This window comes from Salvelinus alpinus, chromosome 8 (assembly GCF_045679555.1).
Source record: "Salvelinus alpinus chromosome 8, SLU_Salpinus.1, whole genome shotgun sequence".
Lineage (NCBI taxonomy): Eukaryota > Metazoa > Chordata > Actinopteri > Salmoniformes > Salmonidae > Salvelinus > Salvelinus alpinus.
Genome location: NC_092093.1, coordinates 30,880,700 through 30,903,941, shown reverse-complemented (window position 1 = coordinate 30,903,941; position 23,242 = coordinate 30,880,700). Strand labels below are relative to the sequence as shown.

General features: G+C 46.7%; 1 protein-coding gene across 3 annotated transcripts in view; it reads right to left on the bottom strand.

Annotated features, from left to right (window-relative positions):
- Positions 1 to 23,242, bottom strand: part of LOC139582916 (transcription factor HIVEP2-like) — a 91,982-nt gene that overhangs the window by 52,940 nt on the left and 15,800 nt on the right. The window contains exon 1 of one of the 3 annotated variants that reach the window (XM_071413371.1): positions 4,324 to 4,530. The exons of the other annotated variants lie outside the window; for them this stretch is intronic. The gene's annotated coding sequence lies outside the window, so the exon portion shown is untranslated. Of the gene's footprint in view, positions 1 to 4,323; positions 4,531 to 23,242 lie in introns of those variants that run through there. 3 annotated transcript variants of the gene reach the window in all.

Here is a 23,242-nt window from a genome sequence, read left to right as displayed (position 1 = left end):
CCATCTAACCTGACACACGGACCACATACACTGGGCTTTCTGATATGCTAAAAGTGGCCAAAGCTAGCCCTAGAAGTACAAGCAATATTAACCCATGGTAACTGTGGGAAAGGAATACTGATTGTGAACACAATGGACATGAAGCATGGTGGGCCTGCTGTTGTATTTTCAAAAGGTACAATATGTTATTGACTGAGAAATAGATGCATTCTGTTTTTCCATCCCTCTGCCCCTCACTCTCATCTCCCTCCCCCCTCTCTCACTACCTCCATTGTTTTCTCTTTACTGTTGAGCACAGTGCGAGCACAAAGACATGTTTGCCAGAAGAACAGAGGCTGGGCTGTGTTAGCCTGCCTGATACCTACTGAGTAGGAAATGGGTAGGAGGCAGGGAGAGGAAAGCTTGCCCGCCTGGCAGTGCCCGCTGCCCGGGCCTCTCTCTCTCTCTGCCATGGACCTGGCACCAGCAGCTGCCGGGCAGAATGACAGAAGGTATGAGGGGCTTAGACCTGCCACTCCCTGTCAGAGACCACGGCACAGGCACTCTCACAGGTGGAGATACACTTACCGAAACACTCAAACATTACAGTCCAACAGGACACAGTCACCCATCTCCAAACACATTTCCACAGCTAAACTTACTGGTCTGTCTGTCTGTCCTTACCACGTTCTTCACAGGAACAGATGAATCATAATCCTCCATAGGAAGGTGAGCAATACATTTTTTGCTGAGACAAGCCCATTGTGCAGCTACAAGGAGAATAGTGAAAAGATGTTTGCCGCAATGGACCTAAATATAGAATGAATCGGGGATTCAATGATTATCATAATGCCTATGTGTGTGTTTCCAGGATTGCTGAGGCCGAAATTGCTTTTTCCATTCAATCAAGGCATTTTCTGTACAGCGGCTGTGTGGAAGCATCCATTCAGAAGAGTGTATTGAACAGCTAGCGCTTGAGAATGCAAACCTTAAAGGAAGTCGTGTTGGCTTGAGTAACTCTAGCTGTGTGGTTATGTTACCGCCTACACAGCGGGGACCAGATAAAGGTCACATCAATAGAGGTAAATGTCCATACTGGAGGAGCACGTCCGAGCTAGGCAATTACCCCCACTGGTACTATGCACAGTCACTGTGGCCAAGCTCCTGCTTAGAACACACTTACTTTTCAAAGAGAGCGAGAGACATGGGGGGGGGAGAGGTGTGTGAAAGAGAGAGCAAGAGCGAAACAAGAGGATGAGAGAGAGAGGAAGAAAGGAAGAGAGAACTTGAGAGAGAGAGGGGAAGAAAGGAAGAGAGAACTTGAGAGGGACGGAAACAGAGAACGAGAGAAGGAAAAAGACAGAAAGCGAGAGAGAAAGAAAGAAAGAAAGGCCGTGAGAGAGGAGAGCAGTGATAAAAGTACTGACGTGTACTTCCTCCTCTGAATCAGACAGCTGAACGCTCCTTGAAAAAAAGGGTCACTGAGGATCACACGTCTCAGGTTAAGACACTGAGCCCATCCACCTGGATCCTACTGTACACTACAGCAGACATACAGAGACAGGACACTGCACAGGACAGCCCTTCTCCCCAACCACAGGGCTCTCCAGAGGGCGGTGCGGCCTGCCCAACGCATCACCGGGGGCACACTGCCTGCCCTCCAGGACATCAACCACCCGAGTTATGGCCTGTCCACCCCGTTATCATCCAGAAGGCGAGGTCAGAACAGGTGCATCAAAGCTGGGACCGAGAGACTGAAAAACAGAGATAATGACAGAGAAAAAAGCCATGGACAAAAACGGCCCCTAGCCTGGTCACAGATCTGTATATGCTTGAGCAAAAACGTATCTGCTACCAGGCTAGTCTGACCTTGGGTGAGGTACTTGGGCAGAACAAAATCCCAACCTACTCCAATACTGAGAATGAGAACATACTGTAGGATACTGGATGTGAAAAATGCACAGCGATGGTCATTGATGTGGGAGTGGAGTAGCAATAACGTAGCTTGCAGTAAAGCCTCTCTGCATAGTAGACCGTTGTAGAGTGGAGGGAGTGGGACTGACTGTGTGACTCACTTTAGACAGGACTGGAGGCAAGCAGTAAACACCAAGTTAGATGGAAAAATAAAGTTGGGAGACCCCCTTCCCACTGTTTGGGCTCCAGGGTGAAATGCCTTATTATCCTTTATTACAGACTCTCTCTCTCTCTCTCTCACACACACACACACACACACACACACACACACACACACACACACACACACACACACACACACACACACACACACACACACACACACACACACACACACACACACACACACACACACACACACACACACACACACACACACACACACACAAAAATCGCTCGCGAACACTCAAAAACAGGCTCGAGGCTAATCAAATAATCGCAAACAGAAAACAAGCAACAAAGAATGCAGCACCGAAACCTGCACATAATTACTGGCCTGTCCCGCTGCCAAGAGAGTGCAACTGATAAAGCAGGGGCCGGATCAGGTTGTTCTCGATGTGGCTCCATTGCAACCATAGTAGTGGTTGCTTAACGTAGCCCTGCATAACATTATCCGTGCACTTTGAGGCCTATTGGAATCCAACTTGGGCGGGTAGTTTCATTGGTCCCCACCGACAGATACAGATAGTGAGACAACTGACCAACACGCCCCATCACCCCACCACAATGAGGCGGTAGCGTCTTACCCACCGCTCAGTCTCTCTGCCCTGTCAGGATGCAGGAGTACAGCGCTATAGCACCCCCTACTACACACACAGCACAGAGCCAGGACGTGAGGACATTAGACAAACATTAGCATGAGCACACCGTGTCTTCCCTCCCATAGCTTCCTGGAGTTAGGGTTAGGACATAATCTCTCAAAAGGTTGAGATGAGTTGAGAGGCAGTAGGAGGCCAGACAGGAGCCTACAGTGAGGGAGGGAGTGCCTGGGCAAAAATGTCCCCACAAACGCCCTGAAGCAGTGCCACACATTCTAAATCGTCTGAGAATTTGTGAATGGAAAAATGGTTTAGCACACTTGGCAGAGGCACGAATCCTCATTCCACAGTTATCAGACAGGGGTATTACAGTTCTCTTCTCCGCAGAAAAACAGACAGAGTGAGAAAAAGAAAAGCGAGATAGAACATAAAAGGAATCTATCTGACTGACTGTGGTGGGCAGGGAGAGAGAGAAGGAGAGAAGGGACGGAGGGAGGAGTAGAGGGGAATGTTGTTCAAGTTCATTTCAAGGTTGTGGTCATTTCACTCCTGGACTACAGGAGCTAGAAAGAGTGCGGAAGAGAGATTGAGGTTGGGGTTTCTGTTGCTGGGGTGGTGTGGTGTGTGTGATTAAGCATGCAGAGTGGCAGGAAGATAAGCTTTTCCGAAAGCAACATCTTTGAAATTGTGTGTATGTGCATGTGGGTAAGACCTGCGGGAGGCAAGAGGTGTGTGTACGTGTGGTGTTTCCCTGCCTTATCACCAGGACATTCCCTCACATAGCAAGTTATTCCAGTATGATCACACACACACACAGACAGAGTGAGAGAGACAGACAGACAGACACGCAAGCGAGTCTGTGGCTCGGGGTGCTAGGCTGTAAAAGGAACCCGTTCTTGTTAAACAACATTGTCCCTCTCCCTGGGGAATACAGATGGAGGGAGGGAAGTTTGATTTAAAGCATGCAACGTCGGCTGGGGGGGGGTAGCAGTGCCACACTAGGAAGGTCCTTTCCTTAATGGAGAAAACTGACAGCTCTGTGTAAGCTCATCAGTGGAGCCCAGGGGGAAGTGACCGGATGTCCTACAGCCATGCTTCCTACAGACTAAACAACTAGTGCAACCCCACTGGAGAGCTCCTGGAGAGGAGAGCTAGAGGACAGGGGAATGACGGAGGGAGGAAGGGAGATACGTAAGAAAAGGTGGATTGTAAACAGGCAGGCCAGGCTGGCATTGTTTCCCTCTTATCTCCGTCTGGGAGACGCCTGCCAAGGCTGTGCAAACAAGGAACACAGAGCAGGCACACACACACAGCCCTGTGACAACCCCTGCAGCCCAGACCAGGCCCAATCTGTCATACACACACACAGACAAGCAAAGTGAAGGCTGAATCGCTACAACAACACACAGCAGACAGTAGGTAACACAACACACAGAGCAGAAGGCCCCCCTGCCCTGTCCGTCACTATCAGCACTCCGGTGGCAATCCAACAGCCACTGTCATCCCCCATTCAGTTTACAAAACACACTGACAAGGAAATCACCTTCTCAGCAGCAACACCAGAGAGGGAGACAGAGAAAAGGAGAGAGGGAGAAATATTTGGTCTACCAACCTGGCTATATCAGCTCCCCAGTCCCACAACATCTCCAGTCACCGACAGCATTCCTCTGGGGTGAAACTCCTCTTGTCCATTCTCTGTGGTCACCAATAGAAAAACCAAACTGCAGGGCCAAACTCCCATCAATCAGAATAGCCACTCACTGGTAGAGAAAGAGTGTATGCTTGTTAGGATACCTACTGATGTAAGCTAGTCACCAGAGAAAATACCCAGTCAGTCATGACGCATACTTAGGAACAGAAATAGCAATAGGGCCCCCAGAGGGATTATACAACAGACTACATTTAGAGGCACTTCCACTGGCCCAAAGACCAGGCAGGCAGAGGCTTATACACACTCTCGCTCTCTCTTTCTCTCTTTTTTCTCTCTCTGTCTCTCTCTTTTTGCTGGCCCCCGAGTCTTTTTTCACAAAGTAAGTTGACATTTTCCTAAGCAAGACATGAGCACAAATAGAGGGGTCAAGTGAAAGGCAACAGTTAGGGGGTGGAGTGGTAGGAGCATGACTGTTGCAGGATGCTGCTCTCTCTTAGTTATGGCTGCATAATGAATGGAATTGTAATCAAAATTGCAATATTGACATGTGCAATATCAATATCGCAAGAGGCTGCAATTTGTTTTAAATGCCACGAATGTAACATTTTAATGTAAAAAGCATCTCCCTGGGAAGCTCTGACCAACACTTTGGTTCCTAACCTGTCACAACAACTTCTACTGTACCTGTCGTTGTCATGCCAAACAACACCAACCATAGAATCAGAATACTCATTTTATTTCTATGATCCCAACAGTTCACCCAAGTGTTTTGATCTAAATCGCAAGTAAAATGGCAATCGCAATATTTGGTAGACAAAATAGCAATTAGATGACATTCCCATATCGTGCAGCTGTACTCTTTACTGTTGTGATGACACAGTAGCACAGCCTTATCGGGGCAGCCCGGCAGGCCCCCGGGGGTTGTCCTGTCCCAGAGAGTGTGTACCGGCCAGGGGGCCATAACAACATGGTAACCCCCCCCCCCCCCCCCCCCCTTCTCCCCTCCCGCCCTGCTTGCTTCCCCTGCTGCCTGTGACTCCCCCTCTCCCCCTCCTCCATCCCACTCCTCACCTCTATAAATATCTCGCCAGGCCAATACTGCAAAATCCTCTGAGATGTGCCATCTCTGGCCCCAACCTCTGCTCTCCGGTCAACGATATGATTTGCTCCTGTCTTGCTCTTTCAACATGCGGCTACCACCACATTATCGGCCACGGAGAGTGACATTGGGACAGGTCAGCACTGCGACAAGGCATCACAGAAAGTGAGGGAGAGAGAGAGAGAGGGAAAGGGAGAGAGGGAAGTGCGAAAGGGGAGAGGGAGAGAGGGGGGAGAGAATCCGTGCTGAGAAAAAGCCTCCAGCCACAACCCTCTTTGCAGCTGTAGTGTGAATATTAGTGCATGTTTATGGTTCTGTCTCAACCACAGGTATGTCATGAGTGACAGCGGTGCGGTTAGTTTGTGGGTCACCGTGTAACATTCTCTGCATTGCATACATTCAGGGTCACACATGGCCAAAATAGCAGGCATTGTGGAGAAGAATTCACCTCAATACAGGTTAGTCTAGGTAATTTGTACATGTAGGTAGGGGTAAAGTGACTATGCATAGATAATAAACAGCGAGTAGCAGCAGTGTATGTGGTGGAAGTTTGAGGCGAAATGGAGTGAGTAATTGAAGTAAACATAGAGAAGTGGGTGTGGGGAAACACAGGCAAGACTCCAAGTTCTGGACCACAGTTATTGTGATTTTGCAGAAAACGTCTGCCTCCCCTAAGCCCTACTAGCTACTAGTAAAACAATCCAGAACAAGTAGTCTCGCAAGCTTCTGAACATTGTCGATTTAAGCCACACGGTCCCGTGTGGCTCAGTTGGTAGAGCATGGCGCTTGCAACGCCAGGGTTGTGGGTTCATTCCCCACGGGGGGACCAGGATGAATATGTATGAACTTTCCAATTTGTAAGTCGCTCTGGATAAGAGCGTCTGCTAAATGACTTAAATGTAAATGTAAAATGTAACACTCGGCGGATGACAACAAACACGTATGGCAATTGTTTTAAGTGGACCAACTCGACCAAGGTTAGACACCAGTCCCGTGTTGGTGATAAATTGGTTAATAACGCCCGTGCTGTCATGCAAGACAAACGTACACATCTATCATAAGCCCACTGTTACTTTGCCCTTACTGGAGAATCCAATTTACAGGTCTAAAAATAACTTCACCTCTGTTGACCTCTATGGGGAATCAGGAACCGGTGTGGGCAGGAGACAACTGGGAATAGTTGGCCCTAATACGCACACACACCAAGGACTCCCGGGAGACCTGACACCATAGCCACTTATGGGCAATTCAAAGTAACCAACACCTGCTGTGAACAGAAGTCAATAGTCCACACTGTACACCTCTTAGTAAGAGCGCAGTGCTCCTGAGCAGTGAGCAGTGAGCAGTACCAGACGTATAGTTGAAGGCATGTCTGAGACAAGATCAATAGAACACAGTTTCACATAGTTCACAACGACATGCCTAGTTATTTCTACCCTGCACGTGTACTTACAGTGGTAGGCAATAGAAAGAGAATAACACTACACCACACAACATATGAACATATGTTTGAAGAGAAAAACAGGTAGTTGCTAACGAAAACAGTCAGCAGTGTTTAACACGCTCAAGACTTTCTCAGACTTTATCTTAAAGAGACAGTCCCCCATCCTCCTGTACTGGTGAAATATCTTCATTAGAGAAACATGTTGGTTATGTAACCGAGTTAAACTAGGACAGTTCTCTATCATGTTGGCCCTTTCGTATTTTCAACATACTCGGAGTATAAATAATGAACATACTTATTGTGGAAAATGCACATATTCATATAAACGCGCAACATGCCCTGGATACCGAGCAACAGAATGGTATAGTAGCAACAGAATGGTATAGTAGCAACAGAATGGTATAGTAGCAACAGAATGGTATAGTAGTAACAGAATGGTATAGTAGCAACAGAATGGTATAGTAGCAACAGAATGGTATAGTAGCAACAGAATGGTATAGTAGCAACAGAATGGTATAGTAGCAACATGTTTTCATAGTGTTTTATGAATATTGTATTTTGATTGTCTTCAATCAAAAACGGTATGAAATACCAACCAAGTTGCTCTGTTCTGCGGTCCAATACACAGGGGCCATCCTCCTTCCTCCCAACTCATCCTGTGTGAGGGGGGTTGCCCACACAGATCACCTCAGTGTCTTGATAAGAGAATCAATCACCTCTCCTCTCTTGGCAGGTAGACTAGCGGTTAAGAGCGTTGGGCCAATAACCAAAAGGTCGCTGGTTCAAATCCTGAACTGGCAAGGTGGAAAAATCTTCCGTTCTGCCCTTCAGCAAGGCATTTAACCCCCAACAACAACTGCTCCCCGGACGCCGATGACGTCGATTAAGGCAGCCCCCCGCACGTCTCTGATTCAGAGGGCTTGGGTTAAAAGCCAAAGACACATTTCGGTTGAATATATTCAGATGTGCAACCGACTAGGTATCCCCAGGTACATGTATCTCTGTTCCACACAGCTGAGGTGCATTTAGCTAACATTTATACATAAAACACAAACTCTCTCACTGTCCACGTTTGTAAACCATTTAGCTAGCTAGTAAAACAGATTAGAGAACCATGTAGAGTTCTTCAAGTGGAGAATTCTTTGAACACAGCTGAAGATAATTTTGCAGTACCTCAGGTCAATGCATTGCCTTACGGGTTACTATACTATAAAATGTCTAGCAAGATTCCAACCTTTTCCATCCAGGACCCTGCACAACGTCAGTCCCAAAACTCTGAGTGGAGTGTACCCTTTTAAAAGTTTACAAAATGGCAAAAAAATATATATAACCTAAATGTATGCTATAAAAATCAGTAAGCCTCTTTCTGGGACAAGAGCAAACAAACAGTGTTAATTGAGGACTTTCATCCACTCCATTACATCCCCTCCTTTACAGCATCAATATTTCATCTCAAGTATTGCTGGAAGTATTTTACACACGCTGATATCCTGCTAGAAGAGTGTATTCCTATTAACACTTGAATAATTAACCAACATAGCTACCTCGATGAAATGCTTGCATCATACTTGAGGAGCTGAAAATAATATTATTTTGAACGTATTTACGGCGCTGCGACGCGGATGCCTTGTTTAAAGCAGGCAGAGAGGCGGGAAATTAAATAATGTGTTTTCCCCAAAAGCAGGTGGCAATACGACACCGTATCCCTCTGAAACCCATTGCCTTCAGGAGTAGTTAACCCCAACGCAAGTGATCAGAGACCTGGAATCATATTGAACTTCCTATAAAACAGGAAGAGAAAAAAAGTAACAATGGCCCTCTTAAAGATGTTACATTTCATCAGCCACATATTGGATATATGTGCCTAATGTAAAATGTCCATGAGAGCCACACTGAGAGAGAAGGAAAAAACGGATAACTGGACAACACATTGTTAATGGACATTTTCCCCCATTCCCCATTTAACTTGACAAATGTGCTCCTTTAAGCAGATATTGAATAAGCAGATATCGAATGAGTTCATCACATTTTATCGCTTTTTATATCACTTTCCATTCTCTCCTTTTAGCCAGGTAGGGACAGAGAGAGAGAAGTAGAAAAACAGTGTGTCACATGTTCCTGGCAGCATCAGCCTCTCTAATGTGACCAGAGTTAGAGTCATATTTGACCTGGCGACCCCTGACGCTCCCTGGCCAGGAGGTGGATCCCCCCAGCAAGCCTTGGGGGAGCGTGAGGGAGCCTGACAGAATGAGAGCAAGCGATCATGAAAACAGTCACTCAGCAGCCCCTCCAAAACAAACACGCTCTCATGCAACCCAAGGCACAATTGCTCATCGGAGTGCAAGGCAGTGACTCGCTCTCAGCCAGCCATCAGGGACCCAGTTAGTAGTTACACAACGCAACCCCGCCTGCCTGTCTGCGTGTTTTCCACCGTCAGCCGAGTGGGTATCCCACAGCTGTCCCCGATTCCGACGATGAAAACCTTTCGATGCGAAAACCGAAAACTGAACGTCTCCCCCGAGCCCCTCTCTCTGGCCCTGTCATTCCACAGGGTCTTATGTTGCCCGGGGCACCTTTTGCCCCCAGCAGTAAGGCAAAGCAGGCAGAACAGCCCAGAGAGCCCCCCCCCACTCGCCCCCTCCACTCCCCCATGGCCTTTTCTTACTCCCACTAGAGTGTCAGTTTACGCCAAAATCAGCCAGACAAGCAGTACCAATTTTAGACCTGGCCCTAACTCAGATCAGCTGGCTGACGCGGGGGCTTCCCAAACAGAACACCCCTGCTGAGGTCGGATGGCCCTCAGCACCCCTCCAAACAGCAATGCATGGAAGTGCAGGTGACTCACTAAGAGCCAGCCTCAAGAACAAAACAACCAAAAGATATCTGGGTTCAGGCTGGCTCACTGAAAATGCCTGTTTTTCAAACTTGAATCAAAACCAAATGTTGCAGCCAACTAATAGGTAATATAATGGTGTGATTCATGAAAGACCATGGATGGGAGTTAATAAAACATTTAATTAGTATTATTATTTTTAACAATTGCCCTGGAAAAAGCATTATCACCTCAATCACATTTTTGTGATTTGCCACTTTTTAATTTAAACGAAAGACAATTGTCAGCCCAAATCCTCCATCACAGACGGCTGGATGAAATGTTCATCAAACATGATATTAATTGGGATGCATCACACCTTTCAGTTTTACAGCCGATTTACATAATCTGGGTTTTAACAGGTTTTAATGGCAGCCAATTTGTAGCTATTTGTGGCATGCACACAGGAACTGAGTAGGAGGCTCTGAGAGGGTGGTAAAGTGGCATCTTGAATATTGACAGATGTAATAAAAAAAAGCATTTCAATGACTTTCATGAATATCCAGTAAATGGGTTTAAATCCTCATACACGATGCTCTACACCACAAATAAGCAAGCATGTTCTAGAAGAAAGTACATTTATAGGGGAACATGATCAGAATGACACGTCTCTTTACATATTTCGACTGAGATGATAATCTTACCTTTTGCTTTCTAAAAACAACTCCCTCCAGCAGTGACAACAAAGCGAAAGCACAGACATACCATTCATCTCTATAGCCTGGGCAGACTGTCATTTACATTCTATGGCCTGGCTGGGGAGTAGAGTAACACTGAGAGGTTGTTTGTGGATGAGCGGTGAAGGACATGCAGGCTGATCGGCTCAGGCTGAAGTTACAATGGGCTGCCCCTTGAATGTTCTTTCCCTCTCTCTCACACACACACACACACACACACACACACACATACATATGACCAAGCAGGTCAACTGTAATGGCAATCATTTCATTCTGAAAGACCAATAACGGTATGAAATTAATTCCCATGTACCAAATGGAAAGAACGATAAACCACATATGCATGTGCCGTCGATCCATCTAGCTCTGTTTGGAATACAACTGAATGAAACACTTAGCTCCCAGCCCAGTGATTGATTCCATGGCTGTCTGATGGATGTGTAAACAGAGCTGTTAGCTAACATAAATGGAGTGCCACGCTGAATAAAGCAGACACAGTCAACTGGTCTGGTAACTGGTCAGGTAATGGAATCCCAATACATGGCATCAACCTCCAACCTAACTAAATCCTCAATGACGAAGTCTCTGTGGGAATCTTCTCACCTTGGAAAACCAAAACGACTTGCCGATCCTGGATGTGATCCTGTTTCCTTACTTCAGTTTCTCACACTCACTCCTAATGAGGACCTGCATGCTTTTTCCCGCTCCCTGTGTACGGTGCTGCCAAGAAAGGCAGTCACTGGGCCCTTAGCCCTGGTTGTAAACATGTCTTGTTTCGGGAAGTAACATGACACATATTTATTTAGGAATTTCTCCGAAAAATCAACAAGCTTTGTTAGCTTGTCCTGGCTTGCACACACAACAATACCCTTAATGGGAAGTTTTTATATGGTTCTATTAAACTATGGGAGCAGCTATACACAGTTGAAGTCGGACGTTTACATACACTTAGGTTGGAGTCATTAAAACTAGTTTTTCAACCACTCCACAAATTTCTTGTTAAAGAACTATAGTTTTGGCAAGTCGGTTAGGACGTCTACCTTGTGCATGACACAAGTAGTTTTTCCAACAATTGTTTACAGACAGATTATTTCACTGTATCACAATTCCAGTGGGTCAGAAGTTTACATACACTAAGTTGACTGTGCCTTTAAACAGCTTGGAAAATTCCAGAAAATTATGTCATTGCTTTAGAAGCTTCTGATGGGCTAATTGACATAATTTGAGTCAATTGGAGGTGTACCTGTGGATGTATTTCAAGGCCTACCTTCAAACTCAGTGCCTCTTTGCTTGACATGGAAAAATCAAAAGAAATCAGCCAAGACCTCAGAAAAAAAATTGTAGACCTCCACAAGTCAGGTTCATCCTTGGGAGCAATTTCCAAACACCTGAAGGTACCACGTTCATCTGTACAAACAATAGTACGCAAGTATAAACACCATGGGACCACGCAGCCGTCATACTGCTCAGGAAGGAGACGCGTTCTGTCTCCTAGAGATGAACGTACTTTGGTGCAAAAAGCGCAAATCAATCCCAGAACAACAGCAAAGGACCTTGTGAAGATGCTGGAGGAAACAGGTACAAAATTATCTATATCCACAGTAAAACGAGTCCTATATCGACATAACCTGAAAGGCCGCTCAGCAAGGAAGAAGCCACTGCTACAAAACCGCCATAAAAAAGCCAGACTATGGTTTGCAACTGCACATGGGGACAAAGATCATACTTTTTGGAGAAATGTCCTCTGGTCTGATGAAACAAAAATAGAACTGTTTGGCCATAATGACCATCGTTATGTTTGGAGGAAATAGAGGGAGGCTTGCAAGCCGAAGAAGACCATCCCAACCGTGAAGCACGTTGTTGGCAGCATCATGTTGTGGGGGTGATTTGCTGCAGGAGGGACTGGTGCACTTCACAAAATAGATGGCACCATGAGGAAGAAAAATTATGTGGAAGTATTGAAGCAACATCTCAAGACATCAGTCAGGAAGTTAAAGCTTGGTCGCAAATAGGTCTTCCAAATGGACAATGACCCCAAGCATACTTCCAATGTTGTGGCAAAATGGCTTAAGGAAAGCAAAGTCAAGGTATTGGAGTGGCCATCACAAAGCCCTGACCTCAATCCCACAGAAAATTTGTGGGCAGAACTGAAAAAGCGTGTGCGAGCAAGGAGGCCTACAAACCTAACTCAGTTACACTAGCTCTGTCAGGAGGAATGGGCCAAAATTCACCCAACTTATTGTGGGAAGCTTGTGGAAGGCTACCTGAAACGTTTGACCCAAGTTAAACAATTTAAAGCCAATGCTATCAAATACTAATTGAGTGTATGTAAACTTCTGACCCACTGGGAATGTGATGAACGAAATAAAGCTGAAATAAATCATTCTCTCTACTATTATTCTGACATTTCACATTCTTAAAATAAAGTGGGGATCCTAACTGACCTAAGACAGGGTATTTTTACTACGATTAAATGTCAGGAATTGTGAATAACTGAGTTTAAATTTATTTGGCTAAGGTGTATGTAAACTTCTGACTTCAACTGTATATGTGACTTCATATCATGTTATGTTATGGATGCCTCTTTTGGTGTGTGATTTGATCTGTGTGAATATTGCAGTTTCTTATAAAACAGTAGTGTGTGTGTAATCCTAGCTAGTGTAAAGAATGGTGTGACTTTTCACAACATTGTCGCGCTAAATGGATGTCATTGCTTTGTTGAAGGGGCTATTGTATTACCAGGGTCATCCCATCAACTGTAATGAAAGAACATTCGAGATGGTACAACAATAACATATATACTGTAACCATGGTCACAATGTACACTAATTAAAAATACCAAAAACGACTAGTAATAAATAAATCAAGAGTATTTTATCTCTTCAAAGCCATCAACAAAGACAGGCCTTTGTGTCTGGCAATGTACTTGTAGGTCAGCTAGCAGAGAAGACAACATCACGTCGCTTACCCATAGAGGACAACACTACTATGAAACTTACTTTCTAGGTGAATTTAGTGGGTATTAAGAGGATATTTTATAACTACTGCATAATGAGCATGCATGATGACTCATATAGTGAAGGTAGTTCTAGATGGTGAACATGGATAAGATGGGATGCAAATTCATTTGCACCTCTTTTGTTTCAAGTCATTTGTCTTCATCGAATGAGCGGTGCTACAAATAGACACACTGAAAATAATAGGTGACCTCATTATCTTCACAGCAGGATGATTACATATACACCAATCATCCTCCATTCATACACTCTATCAATACCACACTAACTACACTGCCCGTGGAGAATACAGTAGTAGACACAATTAGCACCCCCAGCCTCTGAGACGCTGCCTCTGTATACTGCCTCGGTTAAAATAACTTCCTCCGTGTCAAACTCTGCAAGCAGAGTTCACCTTCTGCCTCTTATCTGACTCAACAGCACAGGTCTACGAGCAGGGCACCACCATCAAGCAACACTCTCTCTCTCTGCACTATTCAGCATAAAATATGCATCAAATTATATAACGCTTATATAATGCATCCCTGGCACAAGTCTGGGCTATGCAATACTGTGTTCTACAGCTAATTAAGCGATCCGTGCCGAGCAAAACAGAGCAGGGGGAGCTGCTAATTTTAGGTCCTTCCCCGAGCCCATCCCAGAAACAGGAGGCTGAGAAGCAGCGGGAGGCTCCGGAGCTACCGCAACAGAGTGGCTCAAGGCGGGGGAGAGAAGGGAGGAGAGGATGCGGGTGGGGGTAGAGAGAGAGAGAGATAAGGTCCCCAGTCAAACAGAGCAGACAGACCCGGGTTTCATCAGCGGAGAGCCCAGGTCTGTCCCAGCAGAGGAAATCAATCTGCCTCTCTGCCTGCTGCTGGGCCTTCCTCAGATCCGCTGTGTGTTTATGCAGATTGCTAGCTTTAATAGAGTCCTCCGCAAACACCGGACCACATGGGTAACACCAGTCAGGCAGCCGCACTGATTCATCTGTATCCTGGAGCAGATCCTTCTCTCCTCCCCTGCTGGTCCGTTGGGCTAACCTAATAAGTTATCAAAACGAACAACTCCAACAGTTAGTCACCTATGCATATTGTGATATCAGCCTCATACTCAAGTGTGGTTTAATCACCTCACAAGGCCACCAACACACACCATCGTTTTCATTATCCATTCAAGGAATTAAGGAGATGTCATGAGTGGGCGCATACGGAGCGGAAACATTATTCTGAGACGAACAAAGAGCAGTTTGTGTGCAGACAAGAGCAGGCAGGGGAGGGAGGCAGAGAGAGAGGCTGGGGAAAACTGGCATCTGTGAGGAGTACTAAAGAAGGCAGAAGGACCCAGGCCTCAGGCTAGATCCTTCTCTGGGGGGGGGTCTCGCTGAAAAGCGATGCTTTAAACATTGCTCAATTCACCTGGCGGATGGGGAAGCATCCGCCCCCACTCACCTACAGTCTCTCAATGCTATCCTTAACAAGGTCTCCCCCATCTGGCTGTAGCTAAACAGCAGTGCTACTCTGTGTGAGAGGCTGACCAAAATCTCTCCCATAAATGTATGTTGCCTAAAAAAAGACAGAGCAAATATGCAGCAATCTTTTACAGGATTACAGTCTCGACTAGCATCGGAATTTGCTGCTTCAATATTTATATATCCCACAAACTTGCCAGAGCAGCTTTTTGGATCTCTGCTTGGGAGAGAAAAAACACCTCAATTATAGCTTTCTATACAGTGGCACATCAGACACCTAAGCTATCAAATGAAACTACAGGGACTCCCTTTCAACACCAAATAATATTTATGCACTCCTTAAGACGTAAAACATTGTTTATTTTTAAACTCTTTCTGCATAATCTTTTACAGTACTTTTTGCATCGCAATATTTCAAATGCAAAAAAAGTACATTCTTGCAGCAAGTAAAATAATACATTGGTCTAATTCATACTGCATAGTACACCGATATACTGTATGAACTTCTTGCTCTACAGGAAGGCAGCTTGTAAATTCAGTGGGGCCTCTCACACATAGAACAGCATCTCCCCTGTAGTATCCTGCCCAGTAGGCATGGATACTCAGGGCTCACTTAACTCCAATTACTCCTCATTGACTTAGAACAGAGCTGATCCCAGGACTATCAATTCTCCTGTAGCTGTCAGCGCTGAGTGATACGGCCCAGTGTTGCCCAGGTCTCTAACGCTCATTCTGTACCGACACAGGTATTCTCATGGATGAACTAACTGTACACATAGCTCCCTGACTTTGCTAGTAATTCTATGGCGAGCAGAGGGGTGAACTGAGGATGGAGGAGCACATCACAGAGAGATGGAGGGCATTCTTCTTATCCATTCCATGCATGCGGGCCCGGGCGCTGTACTGTAAAGCATGTTACTCGTCATTATTGCACCTCTCATTAGTCGGTGTTGTGTACGAACTGGCTTGCAATACAGACAGAGTCGTTAGTTGTGAGGGAAGTGTGTAGCATGCCACAGCATGGAAGATTGAAGGCTCCCAATGCAGTTCTGACAGACCGGATGCTTAAATTAGATACTCAGGAGAGGAGCAACAATGTCAGCTTCTGTGGATCTGCCAACTGCCAGATGGGAGAGAGAAAATGGCCAGAAATCAGATAAAAGAGAAACTTCCCACTAGGCTACCGGTGCATACCTGCCTGCCAAGACACAGCCCGTACAGGACTACTAGCTACGTATGCTACTTGCATTGGAAATGTTTTGAAATCGCACACACACAACCTGCTTTCTGTGTCTAGGGGGTAGGGTGTGTGCACACTGGTGTAGATTGAGTGATTATGCCTTTGCAACACTATGTTTTATTTGAGACGTGCTCCGAATGAGAGGTGGCACCGTTTTTAATTTGGGGGTTCCGCAAATATTCTCTTTATCTTCCCTCCAAGTGTTTTGTGGTGCGCTTTAGGTGTGTTTATTCCCTGATTTATTCTGCTGTGTGGTGCGGTGGGCCCAGACTGGAGAGGAGAAGCGAGGAGGGGAGAGGAGAGAAGGAGGAGACAGGAGAGGAGGGAGGAGGAGGAGGAGAGGTGGTGCGTAGACCGTGGTGTTGACACAGCCAGGATGCTAAAGCATATGCAGCGTTGGTCACTGGCAGCACTAGAGACATGACACAGAGGCAGCTCACACTTCCCTTCCTCAGCCCACCTAAATAAGATGTGAGAGTGTTCGTGTTGTGGGTGTGGGTGAGTGCGTGTGTGCGTGAGTGTGCAATGGCGACGCCTCCTCTTCTCAGCCCAATATCACAGTCTGCTTGGAGAGGAGCAGGATGCAGCTCTGAAAGCAGGTGTCTAGTGGGAGGAAGTGATGATTCCACAACTGTTTCAATTTGTCCCTTGTGCTAGGCATCCATCAACCTATTTAGATATAGGATAGGGAACATACTGTATAAATACACTGAACAACATAAACCCCCATGTCTGGGTCTGATAGTGTCTGACAGCTAAGATAACATATACTACATGTCAGAAAACGTGTGGTGACATGCCTGTCTGACTGGTGCCCACCAACACTGAACAAAGTGCCAACGACTTCAAAATGGTAAACGAGACTAGACAAACGAAGCCTGCTAAAAACACACAGACACCGAATACACTAATAGCTGACTGGCTTTCATGTTCATATCTAGTTCATGTTCACAAAGAGGTTGAATATCAGCCTGATGGCGTTGTCTGGAGCTGTCAGTGGAATAGTATCTGTGTCTGTAAAGTGTTGCTGCATCACGTAGTAGTCAGACTGCGCTGATCGTATTGCAGGTGGCAACAAAGCACCACTATTTTTACTATGTCAAACAGGGGAACACAGTAAAGAGCGTTTAAACATATACATCAAAACGCTCTTTTAGATGCCTCTTCGCCTCGCCAGTTAAAAGGATCGAGGACAAACAAAGAAGAGCTTCAGAGCGGAGCTAGATATTCTGACACGTACGGAGAAAAGGAACCATTTTCTCTTTGCAAATATTGTCTTTGGGGTGTCGCTGCGCGCTGACAGGATGAGGAAGAGGATCAATGTTTACAGACAGATCGCTAGGGCTTTGAGGGGGAGGGAGGGAGGGGTTGTATTCATCAGAACCTCTGACACTGCGCTTCACAGTAGATTCAGTGCTGAAGACGTCTGAAGACTGCCAGCCCTGTGATCAAGGGCCCAGCTCTGTGATGGATGGCAACACACACACACACACAAACACACACACAGGCGGAAAAGGCAACCTCTCCAGGCAAGAGGGAAAGTCAGCTATAATCACATGCAAAGACACGCATATCTTACATATAACTTATCAAAAGCACCCGTCGCAAAAAAAATGGACGAATGGTAGGCAATAATATTGGCCTACTTAGGTTTCTTGTCAATTTGTTTGTCTGTTTGCTTGAAGTTCTAGCATCAGAATTGAAATTCAGCATTCAAAACATGTTTTTCTGGGGTCCTTACAAATTCATGACGACTTTGGTGATGTAGAGATTTCTCTCTTTAATGCCCTGGCTGCCTGTGATGGGAGCTGGGAGCTAAGCTGGGAGCTAGCAAGCGCTAGCTAATCCTGAGGGCTAATAGAAAAGTCCAATCCCCTGCCACTCTCATCCCATACATGTCAATACACTCTGGGCTGAAGAGGGTATTATATAAGAGCCAGAGAAGGAGGCTGGAGGATAGGGGAGAGAGCACGTACACACACATATACACACACACACTTGCGTGCATACACACAGAGGGATGCTTCTCCTGGGTTTGTACACTGGCCTGCTACTTCGTCAGCACTTTATAGGCGTTTGACGTGATGTTGCCATGTGAGCTAAACAAGGCTCCGACTTTCAGTGTCACATCTTCCTAGCTATTGACCTCTTTTCACTCCCCACCCCCCAAAAGAAAACAAACATCTCGGTCTGGTGTGAGGTAAGGGTGTAAGGAGTGCTACAGGCTGAGTGGCCAACTGTGGCTAATAAAATACTGTGACGCATCCATGGTTCCTGCCTCTGATTGCAGAGTGGATGAGTATCATCGCCATCATCGCCATCATCTCATCATTGGAGTCAATAAAGAGAAGAGACACCGTCTGTCCGGCTTTCACGTCTCTCTCCTCTCTCCCTCCTCTGGTTAACGCAGTGAAAGGCAATCTGAATGAGGCTGAACAGCAAGGGGTCCGCTAATGGCAGACAGGCCAGATTAAGAGATGGAGAGAGAGGAAGTGCAAATATGGCAATATCAGAGGGGCTCTATCCATCTCCTCAGCAGGCAGCACTGTCCTGTAGGGCTCACGCACAGACACATGCAATCACAAACACGTGCACACACAGATTCACATGTGTCCATGTAAAGGACTGAGAGTTCAGTCATGCTAAAAATAAAATGACAACCTTCCAGTAGCAGGACACACAGGCAGGAAGTGGTGACAATGGCAAACCTTTACCATTCATACAAATCTCACTGGGCGGAAAACCGCTTTTTTCTCTCTCCTCTTTCACGTGTAAGTGCCTGAAATTAGCGGAGAAAAATATTTAAAAAACGACTAATCTCTCGCTCTCTCTCTCATAGAAAATCATGTACCTCAGTCAGTCCCCACCGCCCCTAAAACACCCTCCCCGCTTCTATCGCCTCCTTCTTCTGCCCGCACCCCCTCTCTCGGTCCCCAGACTTCCATCGGCACTCAGCGAGCAGAGCGAGCTAACGAGTGACACTCCTGCCATTTGCTCTTTAGAGAGCGTGGGCGTAGTGAAGTAGCACTTTAGTCACCGCCTGGCACAGCTGCGGGCTCCGGGGAGACCAACTGGTTCTTCCTGCGAGCTCGCCACCTGTTCTGCCATGGCAAAAGAGAGAGAGAGAGAGAGAGAGAAAGAGAGGGGGATCAAGCTCACGGTTACAGGGAGGAACAGGTGTGAGATGAGGATCCCTTTGTGGAGTGTCCTCTATGCAGCAGGCAGGCAGGCAGGCAGGCAGGCAGTCAGGGGTCCAGGGAGACAGACAGAGGGAGGCTTAAGGGTTGGACTGACTGACTGGGGGGAACAAAGTCTACTGTAGCTCATCATCCCTCTTTGGTCCAGTCAGTCCCACCATGGGACTGTACCACCTAGACTGTAGTGGTTGGTATGGTAGAACTGTAGTGTACTGCACTAATGATATAGTAACACATAGTGGGATATAGCTTGTCAGATCCATCTTCACCCTTGCCTTTTGTGAACTAATACTCGCACTTTACATTTTTCCCTTCTAGCACTGACTTTGCTGGTAGCTACTTTATTGAGGAAAAATGTACTATCTTAAGATGAATGCACTTACTGTAAGTCGCTCTGGATGAGAGCATCTGCTAAATGACTAAAATGTCCATGTAAATGTTGTGATACAGCTTACTGTCAATCAACACTATAGCTGGGAGACTGAGGTAAGCAATGGTATGGGCTTTTCAGGACCCAGGGGGCAGGTCTGCGTATCTTGGTGGGTGCAATCACTCCAGCCCTACTTGGTTTCCTCCTCCATCCCGCTCATCAGGACGGACCGACCCGAACTCTGCACGCTTCCGCAGCTTCCCTAAACAGGAAGTATGCATGGCTGCACAGACGTGAGTTTGTGAGCGCATCATTTGCATGTGTGGTGAAGTGGAAGAGGAAATGAAACCGTGCTTCGCTATGCCTTTACTGTACTGAGCCGCAGCGCCGTACGTTTCCTCATCCCCAAACACTGCTTTCCATGTGCTTTGACTAAGGACACAAGGCCTGCCCAAGGACTTCTGGGTAGCTACAGGAAATGGAAACAAGCAAACTGGTACTCAGCGATGCTTCAATCCATCCATTAAAATGCTCTGCTATCTTCCCAGCACCAAAGGGAAATGGATCACTGTGTGTGTGTGCGTGTGTGTGGGTGCGCCCGCGCGCGTGCGTGTGCGTGTGTGTTTAGGTGACATGCATGTATTTTCCTCCCCATGGACACAGAGTGAAAGGACAAAACGACGGTAACACAATACAACTCAGAATAACGGGTTCATGTGGGTGAACAGGGGTGAATGGGCGTGGACTCACGGAGATGTACCGACGTGCAGAGCGTATTGTTTTGTGAGACTAATTGCTTGTAAGCAGAGATAGTGTTCACGTGATGGCTAGGGAATAAATGTGACTTTTAAGTGTATGTGTACACACACCGTTAAACTCCCTGCATATGAGTCTACGTGATCATGGTTCTGTGCGGTTATGAATGTGCATGTGTTAGTAACTGAACATGTCCATAGATGTGTGCGAGTTCCACTCTAGATCTGACAAGACTCCTGCACACACGCCGAGCAGAGCTCTTGTTCTAAGTCCACACCGATGCAGACGCAGCGTTTTGGCATGCTGCTGCCCCCTGTGTACACCAGCATGAACAGGCGAAACAGCAGCTCACGCTGTGCTACAACATATCGACTGCTCACCTATCCCTTGTGTGTTGATGAAGGTGAAACCCAGACAACACAATTAGTCAGCAGCAGCAGCAGCCGGGAGCCAGCTAACAACCTCCTCACATTAGCACAGCCATCAGTCTAGCCACTGCTCCTGACTCCTGGATATCAATTGTTAATGTATCCAATCAATAGAGAAGTAGAATGAGAGAGAGAGAGACAGAGGGAGGGAGGGCTAAGGAGAAAGGGGGGAGGTTATCTTTCTAGTTAACTGACGTGTTGGGGTTGTGAGTACCTACATGAGAGGCGGATGTCGTGTGCACACAGGGCAATCACGTGTGCCTTAATTCTTAGCAGCCATATTTAAAATATATTTGGCCACAGCTGTTTCACAGGCTGAGCGCCCCCCTCCTCTCCTCTCCCTTGTTCAGCCCCGTACGTCCATACTGTTACACTCTCAATCTGATTCTGCCAAGGACGTGCTGAGCCGCGTGCTGAGGGTTCCAATAGTAACAGAATGTGTCTTTCTACTTTAGGGCTCTCTTTTTCTATCTATTGTCTACCACGCCGGCAGCTTGAATCAAAGCAAATGCCGGGCTGACCAATAGTGCTCATCTATTTTCCTCTCCCCTCAGCTACCCAGTCCATGACAAGCTTTTGGAATCCCTGCTGTGGTTCATAAAGTGGCCAGCCATTTTCTTTGGCCACTTATGAATATGGCTATGTGTTTCTCTTGGAGTGGACCCTTTCATTTTGGATGATGAGGGAGATCGATGTTTAGGTTTTTGGTTTCGGTCTTTGGTGGTGGTATATGGCAGTGATGCTGTAGAGTGAAACCCTCAAGACAGCCCAGTCATAGTGTCGGGTAGATTACTACTAGGCTTGGCTGTCCAGTGGAGGCCAGGGAGGGCCTTGGGGGCCCAGTACTCAATAAGTGTGTTGCTGTGCCTGGGGTTGCTGTAGCACGTTATAGCTGTGGTAAGTTGCCTGCTCTCCTCTCCTGCTGGGACTCCCCATGGCCATACGGTCAGAGGGGACACGGCAGCTTAACAGCACTTCTATGCCTGGAGCCCTTCCACACACACAGGCATAACCACACACATAGGCATACACACACACACACACACACACACACACACACACACACACATCAGACTCCAACTGCGCCAGAGGTCTCATGTCTTACCCTATTTGCCTTACCCACACCACTTACCTAGAAAGTCTACGTGTGTGGATTGTTAAATCCCACCAACCCATCATGATGTACCTAAATGTGTCTGCTTCAGGGAGACGGGAGCTGATCTGAGCTAGTAGGGAGCCGACGGCTCATTATGGGGCTGAGTTTAGCCCTGGTGACCAGCGTAGCTGCAGATCTCTCTCTGTATCCGAGCTCTCCCTGCCAGGTGTGTGAGTGTCTGAGCCCCAGCACCTTGGTCCGATCCTCCCGCCTGGCAACATTGACCTTTCCCTGGGCTTAGGGCTGGAGATGGCGGTGCTGACAGAACCCCGCTGCTTTCAGAGGGAGCTGAGCTGGCTGGGCCGATGCCGCATGACAAACAGTGACAGCACAGAACTCAAGGGCATCGCGTGACTGGCCACAGAGCTGAGCCACCTCCACCTCTGTATGCCTGCACGACACTGCACATGGAGACAGGCACACATTCACTACTACACCAAAGGAGAGAGTAGACCAGAGAAGCCTTATCTGACCCAGCGCATGGTAGTCTGACCTTCTGCTACAGTAGCCACTCTCCTATGGGGATTAAACTTCACAGTAGACAGACTCTTGTCTACATGGATGTGGGGTGGGAGTGTTTCCTGTTGAATACGAAATAAGCACCAGTGTAACTCAAATCCTACCTCGCATGAGCCTCCTGGGTGCGTGGCTGGCTGGCTGGCCTGGGGTGACAGCAGGGCCAGTGGCCATGGTTGACCTGTAAGCATGGCAGGCAGTTCCACTGGGAACATGAAGCTATGGATAACAGCAGAAGGAAGGTACTGCGAGACACGACTGTCACTTGTACAATGCAAGCACTGTCTATGAGTAAATATACCTTAACGGTTAACGTACTGCTTCGGAAACAAGAAGTCACTGGACAATGAACATAGGTATTGATAATAATTTGGCATAATAATATGAATGTTACCATGTATCAAGCCACTATTCATAAATTATAACACATTAAGCTCACCCCACTTCTGTGTGAGTCCATTGGTGCTCTGTGGGAGTGAGGGGTTATGGCTATACACCCGCAGGCAAGACTGTATAAATCCTACTTCCCTGTCTGTCTGTCTACACTGAAGACCCATGGAAACTATTTTCCATTGGACAAAACATGACCTAAATACAGAGAGCCTCCATAAACTGTTCACGACTGACGTCTTCCCACGTCTTCCCTCCCAAAACACCATGC